Genomic DNA, 12125 nt, shown 5'->3' with positions numbered 1-12125 from the left:
TCATCTTGTCCACCACCCCTGCCATGGACAGGAGCAACTTTAACTAGATGAGGTTGTTCAGAGCCCAACTCAATCTGACCTGAACTTTTGCTTCCATGGATAGATGTCTTCCACTGCTCTGGGCAACCTGTTCCCAGGGTATAATTGGGTTTCTGTGCTCCAGGTGTACATTTCCAGCTCATAGGCAGCGTCTCACTCACCAACACCCCAGGCTGGACTGGGCAGGGCTGCCCTTGATCTGTTCATTCCCATGAATGGTGCTGGGGCTGCCCTGACCCAGATGCAGCCCCTTGCTCTGGGACTTGTTAAACCTCAAGAGACTCCCAAGTGCCCACTTGCTGAGCTTGTCCAGGTTCCTCTGGATGGTATCTCATCCTTCAGGTGAGTCCTTCCCTGCTCAGCTTGGTGTCTGCAAACTTGCTGAGGGTGCACTCCATCCCTTCTTCTGTATCATTAATGAAGATATTAAATAACACTAGTCCCAGTATGGAATTTTGAGGGACAGCACTTAGCACTGGTGCCCATTGGGACTCTGAGCCATTGATCAGTGCCCTCTGGATGTGACCATCCAAGCAATTTCTTAGCCAGTTAACAGTCCACCCATCAAATCCATTTCTCTCCGGTTTAGAAAGAAGGATGTTGTGCAGGACGGTGTCAAAGGCTTTAAAGAGTCGAGATAACATTTGTAACCCTTCCCTTTTTCACTGATGTAGTCACTCCATGCAGAAGGCCATCAGCTTGGTTAGACAGGATTTCCCTTTGGTGAAGGGTTGTCTCCCTGTCCTCCATGTGTTCTAGCATAGCTTCTAGGAGGAGCTGTTCCATGATTTTTGCAGGCACAGATGTGGGGCTGATGGGTCAGTAGTTCCTGGGCTCCTCCTTTCTGCCCTTTAAAAATGGGTGCAATGTTTGCCTTTTTTCAGTCACCTGGGACTTCACCATCATGACTTGTCAAATACCATATTGCTTGTAGCCTTTGGCTCTGTCTTCTATTTTATTTTTGTAGCATGTATGGCCAAAGTTGCTTTAAGACAGAAGTGCATGTTTTTGACAGCATTGTTCTGTCATAGCATGTGTACATTATTCCCTTCTTCAGGTTGGTAGGAGTGTGAGTGAAATTTGTTTTAGTAGGAGGTTGTTGGTTTAGCAGCATTTTAAAACAATTGAAATGTGAAAAAGCAGGTGGAAAGACTTGAAGTACCCTCTGCATTGTCTTTGGTACATACCATCAGTGTTGAGTACAAGTATACTAAAGCTGCTGTTTCTCAGAAATCTGGAAACCAGGAAGGGCAGATTTATTAAAAGAAATTAAACTAGAGATGAGAAGTCTTGGCACCTCCTTATTCTCCCAGCATGTAAGTTCATGTCTGTGAGATACTGTGACCATGTTCCTTTTGCCCTCTTTCTGCCAGATGTTTCATGTTTCCTTAACTGATGGGATGCCTGTGTACTTCTGAATACAGAATTTCAATAGAGGGAATCTTCTGCCTGCTGCCTTAGCTTGACAGGCTTGGCTGCTTCATTTGAGAAAGACCTTAGTGTACAAAAGCCTGTGGCTGATCAGTTTTAGAAGCACAATTGGAAGTCTCTTCTAGAGCTGGAAAAAAGACTAAGCTGCCTTTGAATTACAATAAGAAGCCCTGACTTTGGATAATTAAGTATTTGGTGTAAATTCAGAATTGTCTTTGTGTTCTATTCCTGTGCTAGGCCTGCTGTCTGTGACCCTGTTCATGCTTCTGCTATGGGCTTTTCTTGAGTTCTTGAGATGAGAAGAAGAATTGGGAAGAATGGTTATGCATTTTTTCCTATGTTTTCTCCTGGGTTGGATGTAAGGGAAGGAAAGGATGCAGAATGTGCTGCTGTGGATACTCTGGTGAACTATGCTTGTGTGCATAAATATGTAAATATATACAGGTGAAATAATCTAAGTATGAGCAAATGACCTGCCCTCATAATCCAGGGGAATCCTGATTTGCAGATGATGTGAATTATTTTGGTACCTGTTTGCAGCCCACTGTGCTTGTTTCACTCCCAATAATGACTTTCACTTTCTTTGCAGTCACTTCAAACTGGTTCCATTCCTACTCCCCAAAATGAGATTGCTTCCTTTTCCCATGGTTGCTTTATTTATATAATAAACTTTTGTAGACAAGACAATCTTGCTTGGATTCTTACTGTGAAGAAATCCTGATTTCTGTCTACTTCTTTTAGAGTTGCAGAAAAACAGAACAATTCTATCCAGAATTTGATTTGATTAAGATTTTAGATTGTAATACTTTTAATAAAGTAAGCAGAATTAACTTTAGGTATAATTCTTTTCTCATTTTGATCTTTGACAGCTTTGAAGCATTTTTTCCATTTTCTCATGTTGCTGGATGCAATCTTTTGTCTCAGACTGGCAAGATTGACTCAAATGCCCCAAGCAGCAAGCTTTAAAAAAACCCAAACAAACCTGAAACTATGTCTTTTTAATTACAGGCATCTTACTTGTTGATTTTAATACCAGTCAGAAAGGAAATTCAGAAAAGAATTATTTTTAAAAATTCATTAAGTGTCTAGCACTGAGGATGTCTGTGTACCTGTTCAACCTAATTGGGATATTAGTAATCATAATTATTCAAGAGCTTTGTAAAGTTTTCACATCATTGGCTGCAAATGAGGTTGTAATACATTCTGTACACGTGCTTCAGTGTGTTTTGGAGATGGTTGCCCTGGCATCTGAAACTAATTAGTGTTCAGAAAACCTTGTATAGGTGCATATCAAGGCCTGGCTGTCTAGAAGATTATTTTGATTATATAAAAGCATAAAATAGTAAAGAGAATTTTGTGAGTGTTTTTTGATACATAAAGTAAATTTCTGAGGCCAGTGCTGGTCTTTTGAAATAGAATACTAAATACTCTGGGCATTTCTGTTGTGGGAATGCCTGACAGGTAAGATGCTGGTTATGTTCTTGCTCCTATGATTTGTGGAGGAGTTGAGGGGTAACAAAGTTCACTGTGAGGTTAGTAGGTTATGTTAGTAGGTTATGTATCTTATGCATGTTAGCTTGCTATATTGCAGCATCTTTGGAAATGAGAAAAGACATTCTGGGAACAAAAGTCCTTGGAAGTCAGTGAGAGAGTGGGCAGGTGACATAAGATCAGTTGTCCCTGGTACTGGAATTGAGTATCCTGACTTTTACTCACAGCTGTCTTGTTCTACCTTGTTTCCAAAAAGCCTCTAGGTAACAGAAGTTCATGCCTTACTGCTTTCATTGTATAGCATAAATGAAGAATATACATCTTTTTGTCAGAATGACAAACATCAAGTATTTGGGTGAAGGATCCACCTGCCTGCCATGATGCCTCATATTCAGTAAAAAAGGTGATTGTTAATAATTTTTTAAGTAGTACTGTTTGCATCATACCAATTTTCTCCCCAAATTTGCCAGTTAAGTAGAATATTGTTTCTAGCTTCCCATTTGAAAATTTGAGTTGGTATTAACAGTAGAAAAGATTTTCCTTAATGTTCTTATAGCAGTAATGATTTTTAGCCTTTAGATCACTGCATCAGTTCACTGATACATCAAGTAATGTGGAATCTGCCTTACAGGTTCCTGTGGAGTGGTAACTTCAAGTACAGAATAAAGAAGTATTGCAGGCTGGACCATGGTGGATTAAAAAGAGGATTTTCTTTAGACATTTTATTAATTTGCTAAAACTGATCCTGAAATCTTTTCAAACTTAATTCAATGTGCTAAATCTATACTAATAGCATAAACACCTAACTTGTAGCATAAGGAGGTTAAGATAGCAAATGAAAATTCTGCTTTCAATGACATAAAGTTTGATCACAAAGCTTTCCTAAGCATATCCTTCGATCCTGGATGTCTCATTTTTGCAGTATGATTGTTGGAGGACAGTCTTACATGAGCAGTTTTTAGATATAAAATTAGATTGATATAATGCACTGGGATTAATTTTCTGTAAATATGATCTGATTGTCTTTGAAAACTGGATGCTTGGGTGGTACTTTTTGGCTCTAGACATTTCCTACATGAAAATGCTTTTTTTCTTCATTTTTGCACCTTTTCTCTCATTCTAGCAATATGTAATTTCTAGAGCTGCTCAAAAGCTCAGAAAGATGCAACAAAATTGTTTGTTCTGAATAATCAGCTTTATCCCTATTCTCAAAATTCTCATCGTTTTGGTATTTTTTTTTTCCCATGGGGGGAAAAGGTAGTCAGTGCTGACAAGCTGAAGCTTTTCAAGTATAAATACTACTGAAAACCATGGAATTTTAAAGTATAAGACTCTTTATAAAGCACTCTAATATTTTTCCTGATTAGTGTATTCATTACTGCCGTTGTACTTGGCAACTATTCGTAACACAAATCCATGTCTTTATGGCTCAAAATGCTGAATTCTGAGACGGTTTGTCCTTGATTCCAGGGGCAGTTTGTTGTCTGGGAATGACATTTTCAGGTATGTCTTTCCTCACAGGCTCTCATCTATAGCCACCTGCCTCAATCTGACAGTTGAGCACCAGCTGGGAGTTATGACCCGGAGGAGCATGAAAGGGCTGGAGCGAGACAAAATGATCCATCAAGTCCTGCTTGTAAGTCAGGTCTCCAAACATGCATTTTCCACTCTATAAATTAAAAATTAAAATACTAATGGGTGTGCTTTTGTATTCATCCAACAATTGGTTCATTAGGTAGGTATGTACAAAGAGGCTCTGCTTGTCAATGCTGTTTGGCTCTAAAAGGAGGCAGAATCGGCAGGGGTTAGGCTGGTGGTGAAATGCCCCCACCCCTTCTACCTTCCTTCCATGTTTGTTCTGGGAGGCTGGCGGTAGGTAATACTCATCCTGCATAGAGCTGGTTTGCATTGTGAGTGCTCTGTCACCAGTCACAGCTGTCAGGTATGTCAGTCATGGAGTATTGTGGTGGTGTCAGAGACATAATCAGAGAGATTAGGTGGACACAAAGAGCTCTGAATGAGGTGGTAATTGCGTTCAGGGGGAAAAGAGAGTTAAAGAAAGAAACTTTCCTTTCTCACAAGATCCATTAAAGAGGTGACAGCTAATATATTAAAGCTGGAACAAGATAATTGTGGTAAGAATCTTTGTGTGTTCTCCCTAAAATGCAATGTGCTCACAATAAATATTCAAATGCTTATTTTGTGTTGTGAATACCAGATAACCATTTACAGTGAAATGCGACCTCTTTCAAAAAGTTTAAATTCATTGCCAAGAATGTTCTAGGAACAGTTATAAAACTCAAAAGGAATATTGGTGCTATACTGAATCACAAAAATGCCATCTTATGAAAGTTTCTTTGCAGGGATTTTCTTCAAATTGGTCTAGTGGAAAAGAAATGCCGAGATGCCAGCCATGGGCTGTGCTCTTCCAGACTTTGCTCTCTTTGAGTAGTACTTGAATAGTACCTCTCCCCCTCCTCTCTCTCACTTTTTTTTTTTTAACAGACTACTTGAGTATCTGTTTACATTACACTTTTGCTGTATTGATGCCATGCTTCAGAATTGCTACTTACCCTTAAGCTTCAGGAAGAAATTTCCCTTCCCTTCCCTTCCCTTCCCTTCCCTTCCCTTCCCTTCCCTTCCCTTCCCTTCCCTTCCCTTCCCTTCCCTTCCCTTCCCTTCCCTTCCCTTCCCTTCCCTTCCCTTCCCTTCCCTTCCCTTCCCTTCCCTTCCCTTCCCTTCCCTTCCCTTCCCTTCCCTTCCCTCACTGAAGGTTGCTACAAGTGTACACACAAGGTGTTCACTGGAACTTCCTTTGGCACCAATCTTTAAAGCACCTAGTCAGTGTATTTTGCTTCCTGTCCCTACATTTGAAGTCAGGACCCCTGTCCCCTCCAAATAGGCAAGGATAAATGTTTTGGCATCCTCTTCAAGGTTTGAATATTTTCCTTTGTACCTCTGCAAACTCTTAAAAACCTCAGCTTGTGTAAGGGCTTCACAAACTGCTGATCTTTACTTCCTCCTGCTCTTGTGCAAGGGCTCATATATTACAGATTTTGGTCAGTTGGTGTGGGCCAATGGATTCCAAGCCAAATAGGAAAAAAATGTCAACAGCTTTTGGTGTATTTATATATTAGCAGCAGAGTTGTTGCATAGACCTTCCCAAGTTAGGAATTAATTCCATGACTGGTTGTGACTGTGGAAAAATAAGCTTCTATGATCAACCCCATGTTCTTTATGACCCTAGTGAAAAGTGACATTGATTTCTTGGCGCTGCACAGCTGCTGTTGTGTTGAATGTTTAATATGAAATCAACAGGACTGTTGAATATTCTTTATTACCAATGAATATAAAATTTATAAGTAATAAGTATAAAAGCCAAAAGCAATCACTAGTGGAAAAATCAGTCCCACAACAAATTTAAATAGTAGCAAACATCCTCCACTGTACTGCTTGCCATCAGAAATCATGAAAAGCAGTTTCATTTCTGTCCATTAACTTCTTGGGATCTTGCTAGAGTTTCTGGGTTGACTGAAATAAAAACCCAATCTTTGTTCACAGAGCTTTTAGAGCCTTCAAAGATAACTGTATAGGTACAGAAAGAAGAAAATACTATATTAGACTCTATTGTGATAAATTTTCATGTCTTCCTTGCCATTCAAACCAACATTTTTCCATTTTCTTTTGCAGCACCAAGTCCTAAACCTTACAATACAAAATTGAGAGCGAATGGTATGAGTCATGACATCTTCTTTGACTGATTCTTCATATAAATGAAAGTAGCTTCTCATTTCTCATGATATTTTGGTGATTTTCATGGTGATTTTCCAAGCCTTCTTTTCTTGCTGGCTGTTCTGATTGATAGTAAAGTGGGTTGAGCAGAGTCATCTCCAAAGATGGAAAGATTTGATGCATTTCAATTGTAACCATCCTGCAAGTGCTTTCAGGATAGTTGAGCCACCACATGTTGCTATAATGGATTGATCAGTTTGATTCTTTTGATACAGGTAAATCAGTTTGATGCAGGTTAATTCAGGCTGTGTTTACAGAGGTTATTCTGATCCCCTTTTCAGGCTCCTGTATGTGTTTTCAAAGAAACAATACCCCAAAACCTTTAGAGAATGAAAACCCATTCCTCCCTATTTACAGAAAGTTTTTTTTTTCTTTCAAGCTGGAAGCCTACAAAATAAGTCTTAGGTTTTCATCATAATCTTTTGAGTTTTAAATCTACTTCATAAGTTGGCAATTTTAAATGGTTCCTGGTGAGTAGAGTCCTGGTGAGCTTCAAAACCACACACAGTTTCAATGAAGCTGTGTGAACCTGCTTCAGAATCTCTGCAAGTTTTCCAAGCTTTTATGCTCTCGTATGGTTTACAGACAAAAACCTACAGGGGTCCCATTTAAAGCCTCCTAGCAGCTAAAAGATAGAGAAAAAATGGCTTTTAAAAAACCTGAAGTACCCTCTTATGAGTGCATTAAAAGCAATTTTATTTGCTTTCACTTTCAAAATGCTTCAAGCTGCCAAAGACGTGATGCTAGAAAATGACTCATGAGTACTAGAGAGAAATAGTCTTTAAAAGGTGGTTCATAGTAAAGGATGATAGATAGGCAAATGGAATTTCTGTATTCAGAAAGAAATATCTTGTGTCCTCATATTACAGATTTTTTTTTCTGTCTCAGTAATCTGTTTTTTAGTGGTTCTTCACCTTTATCTTACAGGTTTTCAGCAATTGTATGAAAATCAGCTCAGAGCTTCAGTTTGTTCCTGTGGATGCTATCTATCAGTGTTTGGAGACCAGGACCTCCACAGAAAGGGAGGGCAATGCCAAAACAATGAAGGCTTGTAATTTAACCCACCTTTCTGGTAAATCATGATGTGTCACCCTGTGGATTGTTTACAGTCTGTATGGTAGGTTTTAGGAAATTTTAGTATTGCATTGTGGGTTTTCCATTTTCTTTGCAGTATTTGGTATTGGAATAATTTCTTGATTTATTTGCTCTACAGGAAACACTCAGCACAAAGGCAAAGTATTAAAATGTCCTTCTCATTTTGATATTGCTACAGCTTCTCACAGTTTTCTCTCTCTTCCAGTGTAAATAAAGACAACAGTGTGGAGTAGACTTCTCAAAATTCCAGAATATTTGGACCTTGTGTTCTGTTGCAAGCTGCTCTTGAACAAATACACTTTCCTTTCTAAATTGTATTGCTGAGTGTCAGGGAAAGAAATTGTTAGGAAAGATTCATTTAATGAAATCTAGAGATTACTTGACAAAACAAACTTTAATGACCTGTTTAAGTTCATTCTCTAATGGTTTAAACAGATATTACCTCTAAGAAGCTCTCACAAAATCCTGCCTTTTGAAGGCTTACCTTATGTACTTCATGGTTTTGTAAATGTGGCATATTTGGTATGAATAACCATAGAGGAAAAGGACTCACAGCATTAACTTTTAATGGTTTTAGTTTAAATTTTAAAACTGTGTATTCACCAGCCCCTTAGCTTTTTCTCTAGGGAGTCAAAAAGAAGAAAAGAAAATGTTGATCCCCTTGGTTGTTGACAATATCTGAAAATTGAATAAATATTACAAGAATTAAAAAGCTAAAAGAATTAAATGAAAGTACAGAAGTGGTAGTAAAAAGTCTGAGCTTTATTGTTCTTGTGATAAAACAGAAAGCAAGATGTGTACGAACAGGATGTGAACATAAGCTGAGATCATGAGATAAAGATTCTTACCTGTGGAAACAAAACCGTGAGCCTAAAACTTACATGTGGAAATAATGTTGATTTACAGACTAGGAATCCATTGTATAGTTGAGTACTAAACACTATTTCCACATGTAAGTTTTAGGCTCACAGTTGAAGGGGTTTGGCATTTTTAGAAATCAAGTTAATTAAATGATGAACAAAATATTGAAAGCCCTTGCATACCTGGAGCAACAGTTGGTGCTTAATCTCACCATTTGCTTGTATAAACCGTTTAATGCAGGCAAATTTTTGATTCCCCAAAACTCCTTTGCTGCTCCTTCACAACTGCATAGCTTTTTCTGGGGTCAGTCAATCCATGTTAGGCAGCTGGTGTATGTTAGGAAGTTATTTCAAAGCCTCTTGCATATGCTACCTATTTCTTGCATAGGCTCCATAGTTTCTGTGTACCCCTCTCCACTGTGATCACCCCTGGAGTCCCCAGAGGAATTACTGCCAAAGCTCCAGGCATCCCTGTGTGGCCTGTATGGAACTAGTCTGTTAGGCTTGTCAGTACTGCTGCCAACATGAAAAGATGTTTGAATTTAAAAAAAATCCCCTCCAAACTCCAAGCAAACAGGACCCTCTCCCCGAAGAGCTGAGGCTGGAACTACTGTAGCACTGCAGGATTACTCACAAGAAGAATAATCACTGGCATCACCAGACATGAAAGCAGCTATGCTGCAGTAAGATGTTACTGTCTTAGGAAGGGTCTAGGTGAGATTCTCCTGCACTGCTTCAGCAAGGAGGTTAGCATGGGTGGTTTTTTTATGGCATGAAGTTCCTTGTCCACTCTTTAGTAGAAAGATGAAATTTGTGTCCTTGCAAAAGCAAATATGAGTATAGAATAAAAGAGAAATTTGTATACTAACATGGAACTTGCATTTTTTTTTGGTGGGGTATAGAATGAGACAAATAGAAAAATGTTGATTCATTGAAGGCAAGGAAGTTGACAGGTCACTAAAAAAAGATTTTGGGAAGAGACTTTGTACACTTTAACACTTGGCGGTGCAGGAGGGTTGTTGGTGGATTAAATAGATGTTAGCTTTAGCTACACAGATGAGAACTAATTTTTCTTTATTCTAGCAATGTATAGAAAGTAAGCTGTGTTTTAGAAGACAAAACTGTAGTTTAATGAAGTCTTGGGCAGAAGTTACTGCCTGGATCTTGCTATGTTTTCAGAAGAGGTAACTGCCCTTCAGCTGCTTGTCACCATCTTTTCAGCTGGTGATTATCATCATCTCAGATCCGTTCGTTGTGCATGTTGTCATTTTCTAACTTGTCTGTCAAAATGAGTTAGGTTGAAAAGACTTTTTATTTTTTTTCAAGTTAACTTGGTTCTCTTTGAAGGCAACAGATTGTGGAACATTTGTAATAAGAGCCCCTCCAGCAGATAATCTCAAGCAGAAGGGTGATGACAGGCGGCTGGAGGTTGTAACCTCTTCTGAGCTGGAGGAGTTTCTTGAGATAAATTAGTTATTCCAAAACCTGAGTGGAAGCAAGCATATCTGCTGTAGGGGTGGGGGTCTTGTAGACACCCCTCATCCTGCAAAAGCTGCTTCTGACACTTCCACAGCCAGGAGCCAGCCATGCTGCTGATCTGCTCCCTTCTACAGGCATGTGACTTAGAGCAGGGTGTCGGTACTTAGAGCCTGTTCCAGTCAAAAAGACATGCTGGAGTGGAAAGCAGGCCAGCTTGGAACAGTGATGTTGAGAATGAGAATGCCTTTGTCAGCTTGACTAAGGATCTGCCCACCTACAGGGGTAGTGCCATTCTTTGATGCAATTGGGTTGAAATCCAGATGCTCTCATCCTGTAACTGCAGCAAAAGGAGAACAAATGCTGCAGGAGCAACAGCAGAGACTGTGGGGGTCTGTCAATGCCCTGGAGTGCACTGCAGCTCTTGAAAACCTGATTTCTCAGGAATCCCATTCATATATGCTGAAATGCTAACATGAAGGTTGTCCTAAGATGCTTTTGAGTTAATGTGGTAATGTGGGAGTTGCTCAAGCATTTGTTCATTGAGATGCATGAGTTGAGGACTTATTAGTGTGGGAGGCCAAACTTCCTCTCTGCAGAGGAAGAATTCCACAGTGCTCAGCCTAGTTTATATATCTCAGGATATGAAACTTTATAAATAAAAGATATCTAAATAATGATATCTAAGGAGGCAATTTATGGTTCCTCTTGCCAAGAATTTTCCTTACTTGTTTATCTGAGGATAGGATCAGGTCCATTTTCTATGTTAATATGATAGGCCTAATTGCTAGCAGGTCAGACATATATGGTCTGTCAATGGAGCTTCCTGTTGAAGATGATGATGATGTATTTGCACTCAGTCCCAAAATCCAAGAGGTCATGGTCTTAAGCAAATAAAACAGCCATACATGTGAGGTCAGACACAAACTCTGAAAGGAAAAAGGCAAACAGGATATTTGAAGTGAAATCCAAGTAGCAGTGATGTGAGTGCAAGGGTGGAACTGCAATCCTGGGGCCATGAGAGGATGAGCTGGAGGAAAGGTGAAAAGTCTGTTGACCTGTTCTGGCATGGTGTCAGTCTGCACCACTATATCCAACTGGGAGTAGTAAAAGGACCTGTACTGGAGATAGTTTGACTTGGTCTTGCCTTCTTGTAGTGCTTAGGTCTAATTTGTAACTCCACATTCCTGAATTTCTGGCTTTAATCACCAAGAACAGCATATTCTTATGAGGACTTTCAGTCTTCCTAGAGGGACTTATGGAACATGCTGGCTGCTTAATGCAGCGTTCTTGCATCCAGATCACAGAATCACAAGGTTGGAAGACATCTTCAAGATCATCGAGTCCAACCCATGCCCTAACACCTCAACTAAACCATGGACTCAAGTGCCACATCCAGTCTTCTTTAAAACACCTCCAGGGATGGTGACTCCACCACTTCCCCAGATCAGTACTGCTATTTCAGCATCAAGCTTCTGCAATTGTCAGTCTCAATAAATTGAAACTCTCAAAGCACTGAAGGGTAACATCATGTTACTGGTTATTGTAGCTGACTCTGGCAATGTTTGTTTTAGAAACTACTCAAGTACTGTGTCAGTCCAAGAGTGAGTGTTAAGTTGCTGAGACTACTTACTGAGATGCATCTGAAAGAAAGGATTTTTCTTTCATACAGCTATTGTGTCTGATCACCTTTTATTAACTTTGCTTAGAACTCTGGAAGGAAGAGTGATATGAAAAAAGTCTAGCTCAGAATTTGTATTGAATAGTAGTCTCTATTACAATGGAGAAATCTATTTGTTGTATGACCATAATGTTTTCTTCTTAAAAAAAAAAAAAAAAAAACAAACCCCAAACTATAATAATATTTCCTTTCTGAAAATTTCCTTGCTGTGGCTTACAAATCTAAACATTTTTTAACCAGAAACCTGCAATTAATAAAAA

General features: G+C 39.2%; 1 long non-coding RNA gene across 1 annotated transcript; it reads left to right on the top strand.

The window, feature by feature from the left end:
* The first annotated feature begins 2759 nt into the window (after positions 1-2759).
* Positions 2760-9565, top strand: LOC143695961 (uncharacterized). The gene is made up of 5 exons (XR_013185422.1): positions 2760-2931; positions 3218-3364; positions 4483-4597; positions 6652-6693; positions 7681-9565. It is a non-coding gene; the product is annotated as an uncharacterized LOC143695961 (long non-coding RNA).
* Positions 9566-12125: the final 2560 nt, after the last annotated feature.

Source organism: Agelaius phoeniceus, chromosome 1 (assembly GCF_051311805.1).
Source record: "Agelaius phoeniceus isolate bAgePho1 chromosome 1, bAgePho1.hap1, whole genome shotgun sequence".
In the NCBI taxonomy this organism is placed as follows: domain Eukaryota; kingdom Metazoa; phylum Chordata; class Aves; order Passeriformes; family Icteridae; genus Agelaius; species Agelaius phoeniceus.
The sequence above is the reverse complement of the archived record's forward strand: the minus strand, read 5'-3'. Positions and strand labels throughout refer to the sequence as shown.